The sequence below is a fragment of the Globicephala melas genome, chromosome 12 (assembly GCF_963455315.2).
Source record: "Globicephala melas chromosome 12, mGloMel1.2, whole genome shotgun sequence".
Taxonomy (NCBI): domain Eukaryota; kingdom Metazoa; phylum Chordata; class Mammalia; order Artiodactyla; family Delphinidae; genus Globicephala; species Globicephala melas.
Window position 1 is genome coordinate 21,107,045 of NC_083325.1, and position 23,749 is coordinate 21,130,793.

General features: G+C 39.3%; 1 pseudogene; it reads left to right on the forward strand.

The window, feature by feature from the left end:
- The first annotated feature begins 17,854 nt into the window (after window positions 1-17,854).
- LOC115842557 (lithostathine-like) lies at window positions 17,855-20,041 on the forward strand (annotated as a pseudogene).
- The last annotated feature ends 3,708 nt before the right edge of the window (window positions 20,042-23,749 follow it).

Consider the following 23,749-nt stretch of genomic DNA (forward strand, 5'->3'; position numbering starts at 1 on the left):
CAATGCATTCCTGAATGATGATCAGTTAGAAGGGTCATAAATTGCGTGTATGGCTTCCGAGAAATGGATGGGGAGACCTGCCCAGTATATTGACTGTTTTGTCTTTGAAATACAGCCATTTTATCAATTATGATGACTTCTTAGGCAGAAGAAGCCAGATTTATGACTGTGATTGGAGGAGATGGTACAAACTTTTACTGAGCTTTGACTTGGGACCAGAAATTGGTGAGTCACTTTCACACTCATAATGTATTTTGGCATTATGTTTGGACAGAGTAGGTGGCTCTGTGCCTCCCTGTGCTTTCCTACTGGACAGGGCCAAAGGAGGTGAAGAGGTGCAGAGGTCTGACAGGCCCATGCAGCCAAGCCTGGCTGTGAGGCTGCTCCTTTTAGGAGGCTGCCATGGGAATATATATTATGGGTGGAGGAAACAAATATGGTCATTGTTTTGAGCATTGAAAAAACACTTCTTGATTTCTCAGATTTACATTGCTTCCTATTTGGATAGTATACTCCAGGTCTTCATTAGGGTGGAAGGAAAGCATGCTAACTTCTCTCATAAAAAATTACCTTGGAAACATGTGCCACAGTTTTAAACCAGGGAAAATTGGATGCAGTGTTTTCCCTTTAGAGCCTTACACATAATGAGGGTATTTTGTTTTAAAATATAATTATGGTTTTAAAAAGTGGTTTGGTACTTTTGTTTTTTTTATTATGAAGCAGGGCAATGCCTCTAGTCACCTTTAATATAGAGAGGACTGGAGCTCTCCCCAGGGAAGGCAGCAGTTGCCCCAGAAGAAGGGCTGCATTGCTAAAAGCTGGATACATATACACACACGTGTGTGTACATGTGTGCATGGGAAGTTTTTCTCCTACTTCTGGTTTCACCTTGGATTCCCACCACCACTCCCTATATATGAAAGTGGTCACTTTTATTATCCTCCAAGAGTTTCTTCATGCATATGAAAGCAAATATTAATATAATTTACTATCCTCTTTTTATACAAAATACAATGTACTCTATTTGTACCTTTTATTCACTTATAATAATCTCTTAAGATTTTTTTCTCATCAGTATAGGAAGAGCTGCCATTTCCTTTTTTTATGGATATACAAGATGGATTTTCAACTCTTTATTTGCCTTTCAGAAAAACAAAATAAAACGAAACTTTAAATCACTGAGTATTTCATTCCCAGATACGTATCTAAGAATAGAGTGTACATGTATATGCTACAAGACATGTATTAGAATGTTCCTAGCAGCACTACTCACAAAGCCAAATGCTGAGAAATACCCAAACGTCCATTAACAGAAAAAAAGTTAAATAAATTACAGTATATCCATATCGTGAATACCATACACCAATTAGAATGAACAATCTATAAGTACACAAATATTGTAGATGTATCTCACAAACACAAAGTTGATTGAGAGAAGCCAGACACAAGAAGGCACATCTTTTATGATTTCATTTATGTCAAGTACAGAAGGAGGCCTAACTCATTTAAGTATCTGAAGTCAGGCCCCTGTGGAAGAAAGCACAGGTGGATCTTCTGGGATGCTGATACTGTTCTATTTCCTAATCTGGGCTCTGGATGCACTGATGTACTCAGTCACTGAAAATTCGTTAAAATATTCCTGTATCATTTGTGGACTTTTCTGCATATATATTATACTTTAATAAAATGTAAAAAAATTGAAAACAAAGTGTTTTTTGTTTGTTTGTTTTGCAGTACGCGGGCCTCTCCCATTGCGGAGCACAGGCTCCGGACGCGCAGGCTCAGCGGCCATGGCTCACAGGCCCAGCCGCTCCGCGGCATGTGGGAGCTTCCCTGACCGGGGCACGAACCCGTGTCCCCTGCATCGGCAGGAGGACTCTCAACAACTGTGCCACCAGGGAAGCCCACAAAGTGTTTTTTATTACTCATTTGGTGATTGTATTAGTTTTCTATTTGGTGATTGTGTTAGTTTTCCATCGCTGCCTGGGCAGATTACTGCAAAGTTAGATTCTTAAAACAGTTTAGAAGTCTAGGTATGACATGGACCAATCAGAGAATTCTGTTCTGTGCATTTGAAAGGCTGAGGTCTCTATTTCCTTGTTGGCTGTCAGCCTCTCTCAGTCCCTCTGAGGACATTTGTATTATTTTTTGCCCCGTCCACCTGTAAACCAACAATCGTGCATAGAGTCCTCTGTGCCTTTCCTTTCTGCCACCTCTCTCTTCCTCTTGTCTTCTGACTTTCATTTCCAGCCAGAGATGGTTCTCTATTCTTAATGGTTCATGCAACTGTACTGGATTCATCCAGAAAATACATGATAATCTCACCATCTCAATGTCCATAATGTTAATTACATCTGTAAAATTCCTTTTGTCATATAACCTAATATATATAAACTAATGCGATGTCATGTAACCCTGGGACTCATAGGTTCCAGGGATTAGGACATGAACATCTTTAAGGAAACACTATTCTACCTGACCCAGCAATGCAGTCTCACCCTCTCTGAACTGCCCTGCCCTGACCTGAAGATACTTAGATATTATGGTCTTTATATATCCTACTTAATGTGATTTTTCAAACATTTTGCTGCAGAATGTTAATGTGGTTTATAAAGAGGTGCTGTCCTAGTCTTTGAATGTCGTGTAATGCACAGTTACCATATTACCTTTAAATCCAAAAGTTCTGAATTATAAAACACACCATGTTCAGTGACTGTGGATCTGTATTTCATTGAATGGAGATACCAGAGTTTACTTATTCTACTCCTTTGATACATATTTAGGCTATTTCTATTCTTTTCCAGTTACTAATAGCCTTATAATGAGCAACCTTGAACATATTTAATTTTGTATACATGCAATGATATTCGTATAACAAATATCAAGGAAAAACCCTCTAGGATCAAAAGGTACACACATTGTATATTTTGATAGATATTGCTAAATTGCCCTATGGAGGGGGAGGCAGCAAACTAATTTATCTTCCCTAGCTTCATATATGAAGGTTCTGCTTCCTCACATTCTTGCTCACATAGTGTGCAATCAAACGTCTAGATCTTTGTCACTCTGAGTAAGTATACTTTTACTTTAATTAATAGACTTCATTTTTGAGAAGTTTTAAGTTTATCAAAAAATAGAGCAAAAAGTACAGTGTAGTTTAAATTTGTAACTATTTTATTATATGTGAGCATATTTGTAATAGATCATTCATATTTTTATATGTTTAAAAGAAAATTATATTTCCTTTATTGTGAGCTATTTTTTCATATTCTCTACAATTTTTCTACTGAGTGTTGGTCTTTTAAAATTGTTTTATGGGAAATCATTGTATATTTGTTATATTTTTGGTATACGTTAGAAATGGTTGTTCCCAGGTTTGCCTTTTTACTTTGATATTTTATTAAATCTCTTTCATTAAAGTGTTTTATTTTTATGTAAAATAAATTACCAATTTATTCTTTTGTATTTTATAGATTTCTAGTCATACTAACAAAAGCCTCCTGTGGATTACTTATGTGTATGAATTATGAATACAAGTTCTAATTCTGACCATAACTCCTTATCAGTAACTACATACAAGGTTTGGCTACATCCCAGTGAAGGCCACCATAGACCATATGGGTTAACATATTAAGGTTTTCTAACTTGCATATTCATAAATCCTACAGCTATAGAGATGAAGATAACAAGGGAAGCATGTTCATTAATTATACATAGTACCAACATATTATGTTTCATTCAGTATTAAAATCCTGAACTCAGATGTATTTATTCACATTATAGGGCGGCATCTGTCACTGTGCTCTTCTTCACTTGAAGGATGAGTCTTTGTCCAGATGCAGGAACTTCACTCAGATGAAATCCTTTGTTTCAGGTCTAATTTTCAGTCTTGCCCTAAGCAGCCAGCATAGAGAGACAAAAAGCATCAATACTAAGAAAGTGAAACTGAGAGGAATGTATATTTCTGGGCTTTCTTGCTCTTATGCTCTTGCTTATGAAAATATTTGGGAATCATAGACAGGAGAAAGGAAAGGATGGGGGGAAATATTGAGGGAGAATTAGCAAGTGTTAGAAGAGGGGAATATCCTGGGGAATCAACATTAGATTTAGGTAGAAGGAGGAAAAGGATGAATAAAATCTAGGGGAAATGACAGATGTCACAAAGGAAGAGATGTCATTGTGAAGGAAAGGGAGGAAAGTCATAGAACCTGGAATAACCTGGAATTTGAGATTGACATTAGACATGGCCCTAGACCTGGACCTGACCTAAGACATGTACATTGTATCACAGCTATGGACCTTTACCATAAACTTGTATTGAATATAGACATTGGAATGGGACCTTCAGTCTTTTACCTGTGCTTGGAACCATGATTTCGAACGTGGACTTCAGACCAAGACCTAGATATCAGACCTTGATCTTGGACATTAATCTGAACTTATTACCTGGACTTGGACATTAGAATGAAACATAAGACCTAAAATTTGACTCTGAATTTGTCCAGAAACTTGAATCTGCTCTTAATCATGCTCCATGGTTGGTAGACTTCGGCTTTAGACCTTGACATTGAGGTAGAGATTTAATCTTAGATGTGGACCTTATATCTGGACCTGGACCTGACCTTGAACCTGTACTTCAATTCTAGACATAGATGTGAACTTGAATTTTAGAAATTTACCTTGACCCTGAACCTGTACCTTGCTTTGGATGTTGAATCTGGAACTCATAAATGGATTTGACCTAGATCTTGGACCTGATAATAGACCAGATCCTGAATGGGGAAAATATACCTTGGACCATGAGATTAGACATGACTTTTGTCCTTAGATATATGAACTTTGGACCATCACGTGGACTTGAACTTAGACCTAACCTTGGTCATAGATATTGACTAAGTACCTATACTCTGGACATGGACTTTGGACCTGGAACTTGGATCTGCATTTTCTAGTTCTTTGCAGAAAACCTTCAGTTGGAATTTGGATTCAGATCAACTTATTATCTGTCTGCTAAGATCAGATCAGGTCCTTTCTGTCTTATGTTTTAAAAATCTGTATACTTGTTTTTTCAAAGCTCTTACCATACTATAATCAATTGTGTTATTATTTGACTTTTCATTTTATATATACCAGGTGTTTATATAGAAAACTTCAGTCAGTGGGCAAAATCTTGCACACGGACTGTTTTTTTATGACCCAAGAGCTTAAAATTTTTTTCTGTTTTTTTACATTTTAAGTAGTTAGAAAACAATCAAAAGAAGAATATTCTGTGACACATAAAAAGGACATGAAATTCAAAATTTAATGTCCATAATTAATGTTTGACTAGAACACAGACATATCCATTCATTTACATATTGTCTTTGGCTGCTTTCATGTGTCAATGGTAGAGATGAGTACTTATGACAAACATGGTGTGGTCTACAGACACCAAATTATTTACTATATATTCCTTTATGGAAGAAGTTTGCTGACCCTTGTCCTACACAGTAAAGATGCAGGCCATATTTGTCATTATTAGCACTGTATTCAGATTTCAGAGGTTTTTAAATGTGATAAGTTACATCTTAAAGTCAACAAAATACAGTAAATTTCCATGAGTAGAGAAATGAATATATCGTTTTGAAATACTTACATGAATAAATAGTATACTGCAGCTAAAATCAATAAATAAGGACTATCTCAGTGTAGATAGATTTTTGAAAACTAAGGTCAAATGAACAAAAACATTTTAGAATGTTATATAAAATATGATACATGTATATAATAAGAAATATTACATAGTATGAAACAGTATGAAATAATACTACATGTATTGATTTATACATCTATATGTAGTAAATTATTAAAAACCTAAGTTGGGGCTCCCCTGGTGGCACAGTGTTTGAGAGTCCACCTGCCGATGCAGGGGACATGGGTTCATGCCCCAGTCTGGGAAGATCCCACATGCCATGGAGCGGCTGGGCCTGTGAGCCATGGCCACTGAGCCTGCGTGTCCGGAGCCTGTGCTCTGCAATGGGAGAGGCCACAACAGTGAGAGGCCCACATACTGCAAAAAGACAAAAACCTAAATTGGAAGAATGATCAAAAATTCATAACGGAGAAGTAAGAAGAGAAGTGGAACTGAGGGGTGATGCAAATAGACTACTATTGTATTTTCTGTTTATTACTTCACTTTGCTCCTTTATTTCTCAAAAAAATGAAGATATGAAGAAATATGTCAAGATATGAACATAAAGTGAAAGGAGTAAAAATGTATTTTATATAACTTTCTGAACCTGAAAAAGGAAACAGATATCCAGGGACAGGAATCACAGAGCGTCCCAAACAAGATAAATCCAAAGAGACCCACATGAAGACATATCATAATTAAAATGACAACATTTAAAGGTAAATAGAGAATTCTAAAGGCAGCAAAAGTAAAACAAAGAGTCACATACAAGGGAACCCCCATAAGGCTATCAACTGATTTCTCTGCAGAAACTTTGAAGGCCAGAATATATTTAAAGTGCTGAAAGGGGAAAATCAACAACCTAGGATACTCTATGCAGCAAGGTTATCATTTAGAATAGAATAGAAAATAAAAGACTTCTCAGAGAGGCAAAAATTAAAAGTTCATCAATACTAAACTGACTCTAAAAGATATGTTAAAAGGCCTTTGCTAAGTGGAAAAGAAAAGGTAAACAAAAGTAAGATTTTATGGGAAAGGGAAAATCCCACTACTAAAGGTGACTACATTCTAAAAGCTGTGGATCAACCACTTAAGTAAGCTAGTATAAGATTAAAAGACAAATAAGCTAGTATAAGTATAAGATTAAAAGACAAATAAGCTAGTATAAGATTAAAAGACAAAAATTGTAAAATTATTTTTAACTACAATAAACAGTGAAGGGATTAATATGAAGATGTAAAATATGACATCAAAAGCACAAAACATGGGGGGGGAAGATTAGAAAAGGTAAATCTCTTAGAATATGTTTGAACTTAATGACTATCAGTTTAAAATAAAATATAATTATAGGTCAACATATATGAACCCCATGGTAACCACAAATCCAAAATTTACAATAGACATAAACAACTAGAGAGAAAGTAACACAAGCTTACCACTAAAGAAAAACATCAAACCACAAGGGAATAAACTAAAAGAAGAAGAAAGTAACAGAAAAGTACTACAAAAACAACCAGAAACTAAGTAACAAAATGGCAGTAAGTACATACCTATTGATAATCACTTTAAATGCCAATAAACTAAATGCTCCAATCAAAAGATGTAGCTGACTGGACAAAAAACAAAAAAGATCCATCTATACGCCACCTACAAGAGACTCACTTCAGAGGTAAAGACACAATCAGACTCTGTTAGCATATGTGAGAGGATGGAAAAAGATATTTCATGCAGATGGATACAGAAAGAAAGCTGGGGTAGCAATACTTATATCAGAGTAAGTAGACTTTAAAACAAAGTCAATAAGAAAAAACAAAGAAGGTCATTATACAATAATAAAGGGATCAATAAAAGAAGATATAATATTTGTTAATATATATGCACCCAATACAGGAGCCCTTAAATATATAAAGAAAATATTAACAAATATAAAGGGAGAAATTCACAATAATACAATCATAGTAGGGGACTTTAATACCCCACTTACATCAATGGACAGATCATAACAAAAGAAAACCAGTAAGGCAACAGTGGCCTTAAATGAAACAAAAGACAGTTGGACTTAACAGATATCTACAGGACATTATATCAAAACACAGCAGAATACACATTCTTTTCAAGTGCACACAGAATATTCTCCAGGATAGATCACATGCTAGGCTAGAAAATAAGTCTCAACAAATTTAAGAGGATAAAAATTATATCAAGGATTTTCCTACCACAATGTTATGAAACTAGAAATTGATTACAGAAAGAAAAATGGAATAAGAACAAACAGGTGGAGACTAAATAAAATACTACTAAAACAATGGGTCAATGAAGAAATCAAATAAATATCAGAAAATACCTTGAGACAAATGAACATGGAAACATGGCACTCCAAAATCTATGGGATGCAGCAAAAGCAGTTCTAAGAGGGAATTTTATAGCAATAGAGAACTTCCTAAAGAAACAAGAAAAATCTCAAACAATTTAACCTATCATCTAAATGAATTAGAAAAAGAACAAAGCCCAAAGTCAGCAGAAAGAAGGAAATAGTAAAGATCAGAGAGGAAATATATAAAATAGAGATTAAAAAACTAGAATGATCAAAGAAACCAAGAGCTGGGTTTTTGAAACATAAAATAAATTGATAAGCCTTTAGCCAGGCTTACTAAGAAGAAAAGAGAGGGGACCCAAATAAACAAAATATGAAATTAAAGAGGGGAAATAACAACCAATAACTCAGAGATACAAAAAATCATAAGAGATTACTATGAAGTTATATGCCAACATTTTGGACAAGCTGGAAAAAGTGGACACATTTCTAAAAAGATTGAACCTGCTAAGACTACATCAAGAAGAAACAGACAATTTGAACAGACTGATCATGAGTAGTGAAGTGGAATTTGTAATGAAAAACCTTCAAGCAAACCAAAGTCCAAGATCAGATGGCTTCATGTGGGAATTCTACCAAACATGTAAAGAAGAGCTAATATCTACACTTCTCATGCTTTCCCCCCAAACTGAAGAGGATAGAACACTTCCAATTCATGTTATGAGGTCATCATTACCCTGATACAAATAAGAAGGGCACTCCAAAAAAAGAAAAAAAGAAAGAAAGAAAGAAAATTACAGGTCAAATTGATCTTTAATGAATATAGATGCAAAAAGACTTAGCAAAATATTGGTCAATGAAATGCAACAATATAAATAAAGTATTATAGGCCATCATCAACTTGGATTTATTTCAGCAACTCAAGGATGATTAAATATTCACAGGTCAATCAATGTGATACACTACATTAACAAAAGGAAGGATAAAAATTACAGATCATCTCAATGGATGCAGAAAAAGCATTTGAAAAAATTTAACATCTATTCATGATAAAAACTCTCTTCAAAATGGGTGTAGAGGGAACATTGCTCAACCTAAAAAAGGCCATTTATGACCATCCCAGAGCTAACTTCATGCTCAATGGTAATAGACATTTTTCCAAAGAGGTAATGCAGATGGCTAACAGGCACATGAAAGCATGCTTGATATTGCTAATTACTAGAGAAATGCAAATCAAAACCACAATGAGATACCTCACACCTGTCAGAATGGCTATCATCAAAAGGTCTACAAACAACAAATGTTGGCAAGGATGTGGAGAAAAGGGAACCCTTGTACACTGTTGGTGGGAATGTAAACTGGTGCAGCCACTATGGAAAATAGTATGGAGTTTCCATAGAAAACTAAAAATCAAACTACCATATGATCCAGCAATTCCATTCCTGGGCATATATCCTCAGAAAACACTAATTTGAAAATATATATGCATTCCAATGTTCATAGCAGCACTGTTTACAATAGCCAAGATATGGAAGCAACCCAAGCCTCCATCAACAGATGAATGGTAAAGTAGAGGAACATTACTCAGTCATAAAGATAATTAAATTCTGCCATTTGTAGGAACTTGGATGGACCTAGAGAATATTATGCTTAGTGAAATAAGTCAGGCAAAGAAAGACAAATACTGTATGTTATCACTTATATGTGGAATCTAAAAAATAAAACAAATGAACATATATAGCAAAACAGACACAGACTCACACATGTAGAAAACAAACTAGTGGTTACCACTGGGGAGAGGGGAGGTGGGAGGGGCAAGATAGGGGTATGGGATAAAGGTATACAAACTACTATGTATAAAATACATAAGCAAAAGTAAATATTGTAGAGCACTGGGAATTATAGCCATTATCTTGTAATAATTTTTAATGGAGTATAATCTGTAAAATTACTGAATCACTATGCTGTACACCTGAAAATAAAATAATATTGTAAATCAACTATATTTCAATATATATATATTTTTCAGAAATATAAACACTAACCACAGGGCTAGAAGGATCTAGGAAGATAGTCTAATCCCAAACTCCCCATTATACAAGGTAAGAAAGTCTCAGGTTGGGAAAACTACTTGCTCAATGTCACACAATAAGTTGGTGCCCAAAACATCCTTGGAAATACCCTGAAGGCACCAGTTACATATAAGATGAAATAAAAGTTATGAGTAACCACTAATCAGAGGGCTATCAAAAAATCCCCACGATGAGAACAATGAGATATCATCTCATACATGTTAGAATGTATACCATCAAAAAGACACAAATATCAAATGTTGGCAAAGATGTAGAGAAAAGGGAACCCTAGTACACTGTTAGTAGCAATGTAAATTGGTGCAGCCACTATGGAAAACAGTATGGCATTTCCTCAAAAAACTAAAAATAGAACTGCCATGTGATCCAGCAGTTGCACTCCTAGGTATATAACCAAAGAAACTGAAAACACTAATTTGAAAAGATACATGCACCCCAATGTTCATAGCAGCATTATTTACAATAGCCAAGATATAGAAGCAACCTAAGTGTTCATCAGTAGATGAACGGACAAAGAAGTGGTGAATATGGAATTTTGCTATTTGCAGCAGCTTGGATAGACTTGGAGGGTATTACCTATTATGCTTAGTGAAATAGATCAGACAGAGAAAGAAAAATACTGTATGTTGTCGCTTATATGTGGAATCTAAAAAATGAAACAAATTAATGAGTACAAAAAACCAAATAGATTTACAGAGATAGAGGAAAACTAGTGGTTTTCAGTGGCAGAGAGAAGAGGGGAGGAGCAACATAGGGGTATGGGATTAAGAGGTGCAAGCTACTATGCATAAAATAAATAAGCTACAAGAATATATTGTACAGCACAGTGAATATAGCCAATGTTTTATAAGAAATTTATATTGAGTATAATGTATAAAAATATTGAATCCTGATGTTGCACAACTGAAACCAATATTGTAAATCAATTATACTTCAATAAAAAAGGAAAGGAAGAAAAGCAATATGGTTAAGGAAGTATTTCTTCTTTTTATTTTTATTTGCTGCCAAAAGAAATGTGACCACTGGAAATGCAGTTCAGAGCTGCAGAATTACCATGAACAAACTAAATATAATTGGTGGTAATCTGTTGGAAACATAATCTTAATTATTTCTCAAATGAAGAACACCTTGTATTATGACCAGTTTATCCTAAAAGAAAAATAAATAACAGCCAATAGCCTTTATAAAATACTCAGTAGATCTATTAGAAGAATAAACATGAAATACAAGAGTGAACTGTCCCAAACCAATGTGAGACATTGAAACCAAATAAAAGTTGACACAATTTCCTGATAAAAACTTTATTGCCCCCAATAACTGCATAGGCCATAAGATAGTTACTGTTAATTAGGAGTTACTATTCATTACAAGAATATGACTAACAAAATTCAAGCAGCTGTGGTATCAGCTTTGCAATACACTGATAACTTTCCTTATTGCCTGAGGGACTTTGAGGTTTGTCCCATTTGCCTTGTTTCACAAAGTACATGGTATCTTTATATTTGATTATTTTCCACTTCTTCTGATAGGCTTAGGATTAGATGAAAGGACTAAACTAGCATCCTGAATATTTGGTTAATATATCCCAAATGGTGTGCTTTAGTGATGTCTTCAATAAAATATATTTTGAGGCTATTTTTGAACTTGGCTCTGCTAAATCATCTTCCTGGAGCTCTTCACATATTGACATCCTTGGAAGAAAGATACTGGATTCCTGCAAAGGGATCATTTATCCCTTGTATTATTCTGGGAATAACGAACTGAGGCTTATCTGCAAATATTAATATTATTGGACTTGGAAGGTAATAGGAATAAAAAGTACAGCTTGGTTACCTTATTTTTTGGTAAAGAAAACTTAAAGCTGAGACTTGGCTAATATAAGAGGAAGAATTCCTCTCTTACCATTAAGAATTATATTGTAAGTAATCAAAATCTAGCTGTGTAAATATAGTATTTGAACAAACTACTCAGACTAGTTAATAAGGACATTATGAAGTAGAGTGAGAAAAACTTAAAAATAAAAAGAGTGAAACACATTCGGTGATATTGGCAAATAAGTTCCCTTAACTTTTATCCAACTATTATGCGCATTTGCTATTACTATCATATATTTTTATCTACCAAAATTTAGATGGAGGTAAAGTCAATGATAGAGGCACCACCAGAGGCTGAGGAGCCTGTGGGGATGTGCTGATCCAACTGGAGATGAGGTTTGGTCCAGTTCATTGGTTCCCAGTGCCTGGTAGAAATTCAAAACACATAGTTCTCGAAGCAGATGAGGATTAGAAAAATACCATGAGAAGAGTGAACACAACAGCCAGTAGGATAACTCTTGGATAAGTGGAAGACAGTCCAAGGTCAGAAGGAGTTATGGTACCTGAGGAAATATCCAAGAAGGGTATCTAGGTCAGAAAACAAGCCAAAGTCAGAACAAGAGGCTGAGATAGTCTGTTTGCTGCAGTAACTTATGTTGGGGTGCCTTCTTGGTCCCCTTCTCTAAGAACTAGGTCTCATCCACAGGTCCTATTTAAGAGGTGAGTGCAGCTCCCATAATAATACCAAGTGACTCAAATTCCTTGCCCCAACTGATTGAATGGGAGTAAATACCCAGGCCTACATACATTAATCAGATATTGTACTGAAAATTAATTTGTTCACTGAGAATGTAGTCAATTTTTAAGTCCATGAAGTGAAAAGTTTAGGAGAACTCTAATGAATTAACCATGTTTGATCACTCTTCCTGTATCACCAAGGCAAGGAAACTGACAGGCTAAAAGAATATGAATGAAACCCAGTGAAATAAAAAGAAAAGGAAGGAGAGCATACCCTCATTTTCTGACTTTGTTCTTCCTTTGTCTAGTACTTCGTGAGACTTGGCTATATGCCCTAATTTTGGGTGCGTTGAGATAAATCTGTGTCCTTCCTAAATCATTCCTTTTTACTTGAGTGAGTTACAATGCATGTCAGCACCTTATATGCAAATAGCTTAAACTAAGTGAGCCTGAAAGAAGCCTGTGTCCTATGTCAGTCAAGGCACTTTTGAATTCTCAACAACCTAATAGGAGTATGCACTCTAGAAGAGGACACTGGGGAACTCAGGTATCAGATATGATACAAAGTTTGTGTGTTGAGGGCTCACACACAAATTGGAGGATCTTTATCTTCCCTCCAAATTGAGTGGGAATAGTTTCTAGAGAGAGAAAGTAAGAGATTATAAATATTAGGGGAGAGAGACAATTTTATCAACTGTGTCAGGAGGAGTAGAACTCTAGACAGCCTGAAAGGCACAAAGTTATGGAGGGCTCAATGGGACAGAATGGATACAGGGGGAGGAAAGATGGAAACTGCTTCCCTACCTCTGTTCTAGACTTCTAGATGGAAAGCTTCATGATTGTTTACCAGGGGAAAAAAATTTATAACATAGTTCAGGACACAAACTGGTCAGCAATAAAGACTATGAATTTAGCAAAATATCCTCTGCGATCAGTAACTAAGGAACTTGAGCATGGCTATAATTACAGTAGACATGTTGACTGATTTGACAACAGCTATTCTTTTAAATTCTGCTAACAGAACCCCCACTTTGCATGAAAGACAGTATGTCCAGTCCCAGCAGATGAATCCTGAGTGGTCAAAGAAAATTATGACAATTTTGAGACCTTCTTTTGGAAGGGGGATGACTAGAACTGCAACCCAACATTATCCAATAAGATATAAGACTACATTGACTACAGGCTTGTGAGACAAATATTCCTCCATAGTAAGAAAGAATGTATAAGAAGGGAGTCTTTTTTTCTCATCTTCCCTTCTTTCCTTACTGCACTGGAAATTGTTGGACAATGCCTAGGCTGCTGTGGATATTTTCTGTCCATGAGGAAAAGGCCAAGGTCATCATGGAGATCTCTACCTACAGTCCTGACATCTCTGAACTTCTGAATGTGAAACCTGAAAAAGTCTGTTCCCAGAATACTTAAGTAAATCAATAAATCTCTGTATTATTTAAGCTGCTTATGGTTGGGTCTTCTGTTACAGCCAAAAGTATCATAATGCATACAGTAGATGAAGAGAAGCAGGGACAACTCCACTGGAGGGAAGGAAAGTCCTAGCAAAAACAAAATCATATACTAAGTCAAAATAGCTGAAGACGCTGGGATTGAAGGTAAAGATATAAAACTGAGTTCTGTAGAAAATTAAAGATCAGAGCCAACAATAGTTTGTCTAAGCAGATCAACGGGACTAGGAAATGTTTGCATTTCTGTGGTCAACATTATGCTGGGTGGGGTCAGTGGTTCTTGAAGGCACAGTTGGGTTTCTACTCATTTCAAAGGCATGATGTTTGAATATAGCATATCACCTTCTGGTGGGCTCCTAAATATGTTTAGATCAACAAATAAGTAACTTTAGAGTCCTTTTGTGGTGTAGTTTGATGGAACTAGACAAATCATCACCCAGTTGAATACCTCCTGGGCCTGTAACTCAGAATGTTAATGTTTAATGTTTTGCTGAACAATTGTATGTCGTACCTTATAGAGATAGAGCTAAGAGTGTCCTTATAGATCACTTAAGCCAACTGGGAAAGCACATTAAACACTAAGTCTGGAGATACTGGGAAGAGAGCTCAAGATTCTAGTTCAGAGCAAAGATCTTGGGGGTAGTGGAAAACAGGAACAAAGTATTAACAAAGCTGGAATGAGAAAAACCTGGATGGGAGGAAGTGGCTTCAATAACAGCTGTTGTTTGCAAATCACCTTCCTGAGATGCAAGGGGCATTGGAAGGCAGTCTCTCTTTAAAGAATGAGGGGCAACATAGACAGCATAGCTAATGAGGTATAGCAGAAATCAAAATCTGGTTTATCAACTTCATGTTCACTTCCTCTTCCACTTTATATCTACTGTTCAGTTAAAGCTCTAGCAAAGGATTATAATGGTGATACATAGGTGAGTTGAAAAATCAGAACCATCACTGGAAAGACCCTAAGGCTTCCCATAGCAGCCTGCTGATGTGCTCAAAATCCCATCTGCTTGATAAATTAAATCACCTTCAACTGAAAGTCATGGATTTCTACTCATACTCAAGACATTCGGCATTCCTGTCAAGACAGTGCTGAGAGTGATCACTCTAAATAGACAAATAGACCTTATTTTCTTGGAGGAATGGTATTTCTTTTTTTTTTTTTAATAAATTTATTTATTTATTTTTGGCTGCGTTGGGTCTTCATTACTGCATACAGGGTTTCTCTAGTTGTGGAGAGCGGGGGCTATTCTTCTTTGCGGTATGCGGGCTTCTCATTGCGGTGGCTTCTCTTGATTCAGAGCATGGGCTCTAGGCATGCCGGCTCCAGTAGTTGTGGCTCACAGGCTCTAAAGCACAGACTTAGTAGTTGTGGCATACGGGCTTAGTTGCTCCATGGCATGTGGGATCTTCCTGGACCAGGGCTCGAACTTGTGACCCCTGCATTGGCAGGTGGATTCTTAACCACTGTGCCACCAGGGAAGTCCAAGGAATGCTATTTCTTTTTAAGTCATTAACTCCATAGTCTAGAGTGTTCTGGAGTTTGTTTGTTTGTTTGGTTTTTCCATTCCTGATTTTCTGGTAGTGAAATGACAACAAGAACAGCTAAAGAGAGGGGAAAATTTTACCTGTGATACCTAAATCTTCCCTTTTTGTCTTCTGGCTCTCCCATGGGTATGTTGACAATTTCACAACTGTCCCTCAAATGGTGTACTTTATTAATCAAGACAACATTCAAATTTACTTACTACAATAGGTTGATGTATATCTTTAGGGTATTTTAATGTAAAATGGTATCTTTCCCCACAACACCGAGTTTTTCAAGAATTCAAGAACATACATACTCCATTTTGCATATGTGATTGCTACTATTTACTTCTTCTCAAATAATTCTCTCTTTCTTTTTGGCTATGCCATGTAGCTTGTAGGATATTTGTTCCCCAACTGGAGATTGAACCCAGGCCCTTGGCAGTGAGAGCACAGAGTCCTAATCACTGGACCACCAGAGAATTCACTGAAATAATACTTTTAATGTAGCAATATTACTTTTTAAGTCATCCTAACATATTTGCATGGTATTCTGTTTTTTTTAAACTTTAATTTTCACCAAACTCTCACTATAGTTATATCCTTACATTTACTTATTTTTTGGTGAAGTAATTCCATCCTTACTTTTTAACAAATGAATCTGCTGGCTGTGCTATCCTTCTTATTATATTATTTGTGAGTTCTATTGACTTTTGGATTTGGAGGACATAAATCAACTACAAGCTGAGTTGCATTGACCACTTCACAAAAGTCCACAGTAGACATCTGCACAAAAGCTGACCTATAAAAATTGCATGAGGGTCAGGTTTGTAGAGAATACCAGCCTAACATTTCACCAGAATCTCTAAAATAAACCTGAACCATATAGGTTCAGTGTCACAGAGCTGTCAAAATTTCCAAATCAGAAGTAAACCTGACTAATAAGTTTTTCTCAGTAAAAGCGAAGCTGATCACCCTCCCAGGTAGAATACAAAAGAAATGACAATTCTTCTACAGCCAATGACAATTTGCAAGGCAGTTGTCATCAGTCCAGGGGAGTGAGCATCAGTCCAGGGGAGTGAGCATCTTGATGAAGTAGAGATCTAACTTACATTCAATGTAGGATCAGGTCTACAATTTCATCCAGTTCTTGCTCTTACCCTTCCTTAACCCTCTCTCATTCTTCCTTTGACTCTCCATCATTTGACTATAGTCTTCCTAGGTTTGAAATTCCTTCATTGCCTCTTATATATCACATTATCATTATCCATCAGGGAAGTTACATCTCTCAAGAAGACCAGCAAGGCAAGTTTCTGCAACTCATTTTCCTTAAGATTTTGTCTCATCTATAGACTTGTGAGATTATTCTGAATTTTCCTTAAAACTAGCTACCATGTATAAGAGGCAAAGTTCTTCTCTGCCTTTATCTATGTGTGGTACTTGTCATTCCCATACTCACCTCCACTTAACATCCAACATTTATTTAATTCTACTGCACAGTTACAAAGAAATACATGTGTATGCCTACAGGAGTGAGCATTTGTGGCATCAACCAGAAGAACTACTCCAGGAGATGTGCTCTTTAAAAGTTAATACCTCATTTTGTGCCACAGTTGTCTAACAGGGAAGAGTCAGGGAAAGAAAAAATTTCACCTGTTCCTGGCAAAAATGCTGACTTGATAATGAGAAAAAGGCAATATCTGTGGCAATTCCCAGGCTGTGCAAGGAAGAGACTCCTCCCCATGACAGGATCTCCTTGAACCAAAGCCAGGCTCCTCCCATGACCCCTGTCATGGCTCCACTTTCCTGTTATTCATTACAGTGCCCCTCCTTCAAATCCTCTTATAAAAGCCCAGTCCTTTCTACCCTGACAAACCAGTGCAGATCCCTGCAAGACAGGTAAGTGGGAGCTGAAAGAAGATGAGACCCCTGGCAGGGGTTTCACCTCACACATTTCAGAGAAGGTATACAAGGATCCCTGTCCTCAGAGAACACAGGAGCACTGAGACAATGCAAAGGCAGTCCCAGGAGGTCTCAGGTGTAGTAGGGTATATAGATTTTCCAATTCTTTCAAGAAATATAGAAGGGGATGGATGCCATCAAGATAGATTTATTCTGAGGGGTCTAGACAGAGGAAGAGACAAGAGGTACAACAGGGGGTTTCTCATGCCCTCTCTCTGACCACCCTTTAGTTCTCTGGTTGCCTCTGCACATCACAGACAAAATCATGCCTTCCATGGATGCTGCGCTCTTGCCTAATGTTCCTGTCTCAGGTCCAAGGTGAGATTTCTCTGCCTCTAGCACTGGGTTCCCAGTGTTTATTCAGGGCCAAGAAGAGGAGGAAAGCTCCTGTGTACCTCCCGTGGTAATGGTACATCCCCACACGACAACACTGCCTGCAATTCCTGCATCATCATCCTTCCTTCAGGGTAACTAGTGGTGGGAGGCACTACATCGGTCCAGTAACAGTGGGATGAGATGATTTCCATTTTCTCATTAGATTCTAATTCATGTGGGTAGATTAAGGAGAGTAAGCATAGAGTGTCATTAATGAGATGAGTAGGAAAATGATTGGAGGATCCAGTGTAAGAATAGTCAGCCCAGAGGAGGAGAAGCCTTGGACTTTTGAATAAAAGAGAATAGTAAGAGCAAAAGAGATTATCTCTCAATTAGTAACTTTCGTTCAAAATTAAAAAAAAAAAATCCTGGAAGTGTTGGCACTGGTGACAGGCAGTCAGGAGTTTGGTGTCACTGCCCAAAGCACTGGCCTCATAGATGTTACCCAAGGTCACCTCCCCACTCCAATCCCCTCTCTCCATTTCACCCCATACCTCTCCTCTATTTCTTCCTCCCCAGGGGAAGACTCCCAGAACAAACTTCCTTTTGCACGGATCAGATGACCCAAAGGCTCCATGGCCTATGTGTCCTACTGCTATGCCTTGTTTATAGCACCCAAAACCTGGATGGATGCAGACCTGACTGCTGGGATTTGCAATTAGGGGTGATAGTGAAAAGCAAATTACAGACCAGATTGTGGGGCATGAGCAGTCTCATTATCTAGAGCTTCTTGAGCATGAGAATGAGCACCTCATCTTTTGCAAACACACCCCTTCTCACCTACCTCGGCTCTGCTTTTCCCCCAGCATGAGGCATCTCAAGATCCTTCTCAGTGTCTCCCTTCTCCACACAGATGACCTGCCAGAAGAGGCCCTCAGGCCACCTTGTGTCTGTGCTCAGTGGGCCTGAGGGATCCTTCGTGCCCTCCTGGCCAAGAACAATTTGAAACTCCTCTCAGACGTCTGGATTGGGCTCCATGACCCCACAGAGGTACACTTACATCCTCTTTAATCTGTTACTTCCCAAGATGCTATGGCCACCCAGGCCCCTCCCTGTCCCCTGTGCCTGCCAAGTAAATATCCTAGAAACCCCTGGAGCTCAGGGGATAATTGGGAAAAAATGGAGAGCCTTGAGACAAGCTGAAGAGCTGAGTTATGTGCAGGTCTCCAGGTAAAGTTAATCTGCCTCTTGTCAAACTTTTTACATGATTCACACATTATGCCTTGTAATTCAGTTCTCTATGATTCCCTGAGTCTGCACATACTGTGCTTAGTGAGTCCTAAATAAAGATTTAGGACTGACGCAATTTTCCCTTATAAAACTGATGCTATCTTCGAGGTTTAGATGCTAATCACAAATGTACCACTAAGTGTAGTTCAGATAGTGACATGTTATTCTGAGAGGTTCCATTGGTCTTTGTGATCATTCATTTTGGAATGTGCCAATAGATTTAGGGAGAGTTTCCCAGAGGAGAGCTGTGGCGACACCACATGGAAGAGAAGAGCAAATTCCGTGATGCTGGGGAGGGGATCAGGCATTCCAGATGAGGGAATCAGGCCAGGAGAACTCTAAAGGCCTTTCCACCTCACCTGACTCCATCCTCTGCTCTATAAGGCTCTGAGCCCAATGCCAGTGGATGGGAGTGGAGTAGTACTGATGTGCTCAATTAAGTTGCCTGGAAGAGAAATCCAGCCACCATCTCAAACCCTGGCTACTGTGGAAGCCTGTCAAAAAGCACAGGTAAGAAACAGAAGAGGTCACTTCTTTCCAGCCTTTTCCCTCGCCTCATCCCCCATTTCTGGGTCTGGTTTTCAGAGAATCCTCCTGGGCTTGAACTGTAATACTGGCTTGTCTGTTCCCATCCCCTCTCTTCTCTCCTTTCTTTCTGTCTCTTTACCTGGGGTGGGACCCTGATGAAGATGAAGGAGAGCATTTGAGTCCTAGGCCAGAATCTGGGATATATCTCCATTGGATTCTCAAGCTCCACCAGCCCCATTCACTTGAGTTCTTCTGTCACTTTAGGGTATCTGAAGTGGAGAGTTTATAACTGTTATATGAACTTATCCTATGTCTGCAAGTTCAAGGACTAGGTCAGAAGGGAAGTCAGCAGTCTGAGTCTGGTGTGTAGTTCATCGTGGACTTGGAACCAAGTGTGAAGACCCATCCCAGAAGGGGATATTCTCCCCACACCCCCAATCTAACCACCTTATTTTGACATTTCCTCCCCTCCAACCTCATATCAGGCTCTTTTCTATGTTCTATAACCTGAGTTTTCAAGGTACTATAATAAAAATTTTAGTTTTTCATTGCTTGTCTTCTCTGCTTCATTCTCATAGACAAACTCTGGGGAGGAAGTCGGTGAGTGAGGGGACTTGGTGGGTCAATCTATGCCCAATTTCACTCAGGTCCCTGGGGAAATAACTAAATATATATATATATATATATATATATATATATTTCTCTTGGCATATTTGTGGTGAGGTATGTCAGCACTGCTTCTGTAGGATGTGGGTTGTGTACATATAAAGACATTGCTCTCCCACACACTCTACTGCACAAAAATTCCTAGACAAGGTCTCTGATGGTATGAGGCAACCATTTTAGGAACTGATGATGTTTAGAACAGTATTTCCTAAACTATCCGTGTAAAAGATAATGATAAGATTTTATTAACATTCATAAAATAGAAATAAAATGAAGAAATTCAAAAATTAAATGGATAAAACATATATTTGAAATGCATATATAATTGTTTTGTTATTAGTTTTGACAGAAAAAAGGTAATCTTTCTAATTGTTGTACAATTTCAGCTTCTATACTTCCCTTGCCATGGTCGATTGGCATGAGTCCATTTAACTACATGTTGCCCTGTCCCTAGAAGGCACTTGGGAGAACAAACCCCAGAAGGTCCTCTTAAAACACTCTGACTCCATTCAGGACTGGATTTGTGCAACTTATTGTCTGGCAGGATTTCTCTTAACTTATTTTTTTCCATGGAAGCAACCTAAATGTCCATCAACAGATGAATGGATAAAGAAGATGTGGCACATATATACAATGGAATATTACTCAGCCATAAAAAGGAATGAAATTGAGTTTTTTGTAGTGAGGTGGATGGACCTAGAATCTGTCATACAGAGTGAAATAAGTCAGAAAGAGAAAAACAAACACCATATGCTAACACATATATACGGAAATTTAAAAAGCGGTACTGATGAACATAGTGGCCAGGCAGGAATAAAGACAGAGGCTTAGATAATGGACTTGAGAGCACAGGTGGGGAAGGGGAAGCTGGGATGAAGAGTAGCATTGACATATATACACTACCAAATGTAAAATGGATGGCTAGTGAGAAGCTGCTGCATAGTACAGGGAGATCAGCTTGGTGTTTTGTGACGACCTAGAGAGATGGGATATGGAGGGTAGAAAGGAGGCTCAAGAGGGAAGGGATATAAGGATATATGTATACATATAGCTGATTCACTTTGTTGTACAGCAGAAACTAACACAACATTGTAAAACATTTATACTCTAATAAAGATGTGATTAAAGACCTAAATGTAAGGCCAGACACTATAAAACTCTTAGACGAAAACATAGGCAGAACACTCTATGACATAAATCACAGCAAGATACTTTTTGACCCACCTCCTAGAGTAAGGGAAGTAAAAAAAAATATATAGAAATGGAACCTAATGAAGCTTTTGCACAGCAAAGGAAACCATAAACAAGATGAAGGGACAACACTCAGAATGGGAGAAAATATTTGCAAATGAAGCAACTGACAAAGGATTAGTCTCCAAAATATACAAACATTTTCTGTATTTAAAAAATGATGCTTTTTTAGTCTGTCATACAGAGTGAAGTAAGTCAGAAAGAGAAAGACAAATACCGTATGCTAACACACATACATGGAATTTAAGAAAAAAAAATGTCATGAAGAACCTAGGAGTAAGACAGGAATAAAGACACAGACCTACTGGAGAACGGACTTGAGGGTATGGGGAGGGGGAAGGGTGAGCTGTGACAGGGCGAGAGAGAGAGAGGCATGGGTAAAGTAGATAGCTAGTGGGAAGCAGCCGCAGGGCACAGGGATATCGGCTTGGTGCTTTGTGACCGCCTGGAGGGGTGGGATAGGGAGGGTGGGAGGGAGGGAGACGCAAGAGGGAAGAGATATGGGGACATATGTATATGTATTACTGATTCACTTTGTTGTAAAGCAGAAACTAACACACCATTGTAAAGCAATTATACCCCAATAAAGATGTTAAAAAAAAAAGAATAAAATTACAAAAAGTGACATTAGCAGCCACTCTAGAAGAAGTACACAGCCTCTGTAGAAATACAAGTAAATTCGCTCTTTTTCCTTAAAGGAGCATTCAAGTGCATTTTGTTCATTTTTACAGTAATGAAAGAGAGTGCCCTTCAGTCAATTTTCAGGACCTGGTACAAATTATTATATTTTCTCCCTTTAAATGTCAAGGGCAAAAAGTGGAGGGCTCCCCCGCCACCCAGAGCCAAGCGCCTGGGCCAGCAGTGGGAGCTGAAGGATCCCCTGTGCTCAGAACACAGGGGCGCCCCGCGAGGCCCCCGGTCCGTGAGGCCCCGGGGTCGCGAGGCCCCGGGCGGGTCCGCGAGGCCCCGGCCTGGCGCGCGCAGGACCTCGTGCCCAGAGGTTCCGACGCCCCACGAACCGTCCCACACCCCGATGCCAACGGTCGCCTCAGCGCCGTAAGCTTCGCGTCTACAGACTTCGGGGCCGCCCAGAAGCCAAAGCCCGTCGAAGGTCCGACCCCGCTGACCCGCGAGCATGGACAGCTACCTGAGCATGTACCTGGGCACGGCCAAGGCCACGCAGCCAGCCCACGCCCTGAAGCGCCGGTCCCCATGGTTCCCATGGACCGGGCCCGCCCGCGGCACCTGCTTCCTGATGGGCCGGGACGGGCGCCCAATCCTGTGCTACCGCCGCCGCCGCCAGGATCGCGTGCTCTGGTTCCGCAGCAGGCGGCCGCTCCCCGCCGCCCTGCGCAGCTGGAAGTACTACCTGGTCCGCGGGTCCTCGGCGCCCCAGGGTTGGACACGCCTTCCCAGCGGGCCGTCCCTCCGCACCTCCTCGGGGCTGGGGTTTTCCGGCCATGGCAACGGTTTCACGATGAGGTCCCAGTGGAACGCCCGCCTCTCCTGCCACACGCAGAGCCTGGTGGACATCCGTACCGCCCCCCGTTGAAAGCCTAAGCAGTTTGTCCACGTGTCCGCCCAGCCAGGAGTCCCTGGACACCTGTGCCAAGGAGACCGCGCTGAGGGCCCTCAGCCGATGCGAGGAAGGACAAAGGCGGCTCGATGGGCCTCTCAGGTCTGAGAGCCCCGAGCCCAGGCTGTCGGCCTTCCGGCCCGTGATGAGGAATGGAGTGGTCCCTGTCTTTGTGCCCAGGCCGGGGCCTTTGAGAAGAAGCATCTGCTCCAGGTGCAAGCGCCTCCGAGAAGAGGACACTGAGCCCCGGCCTGACCAGCAGCCCTGCCTGAGCCTTCCCTGTCTGCCGCCCACCCTGCTGTAAGGTCCCCCCACCCCCCACCCGTCCAGGGCACAGTCACAGAGCCTCGCTGGAGAGATGGGGGCGGATCAGCACTCCTGGGTCTGGGCCTCCTGCAGCCTGACGTCCCCCTTGAGACCTGAGAGCCAAGGCCACCTCCTCCTGACACTCAAACTCACATTTCTTTTACCCAGCTGACCCCTGCCCTACCCCACCCCTGCCTGAGTCACTGGCACGGACCACCAGGCCAGCTCTCTCCTCTTCAGC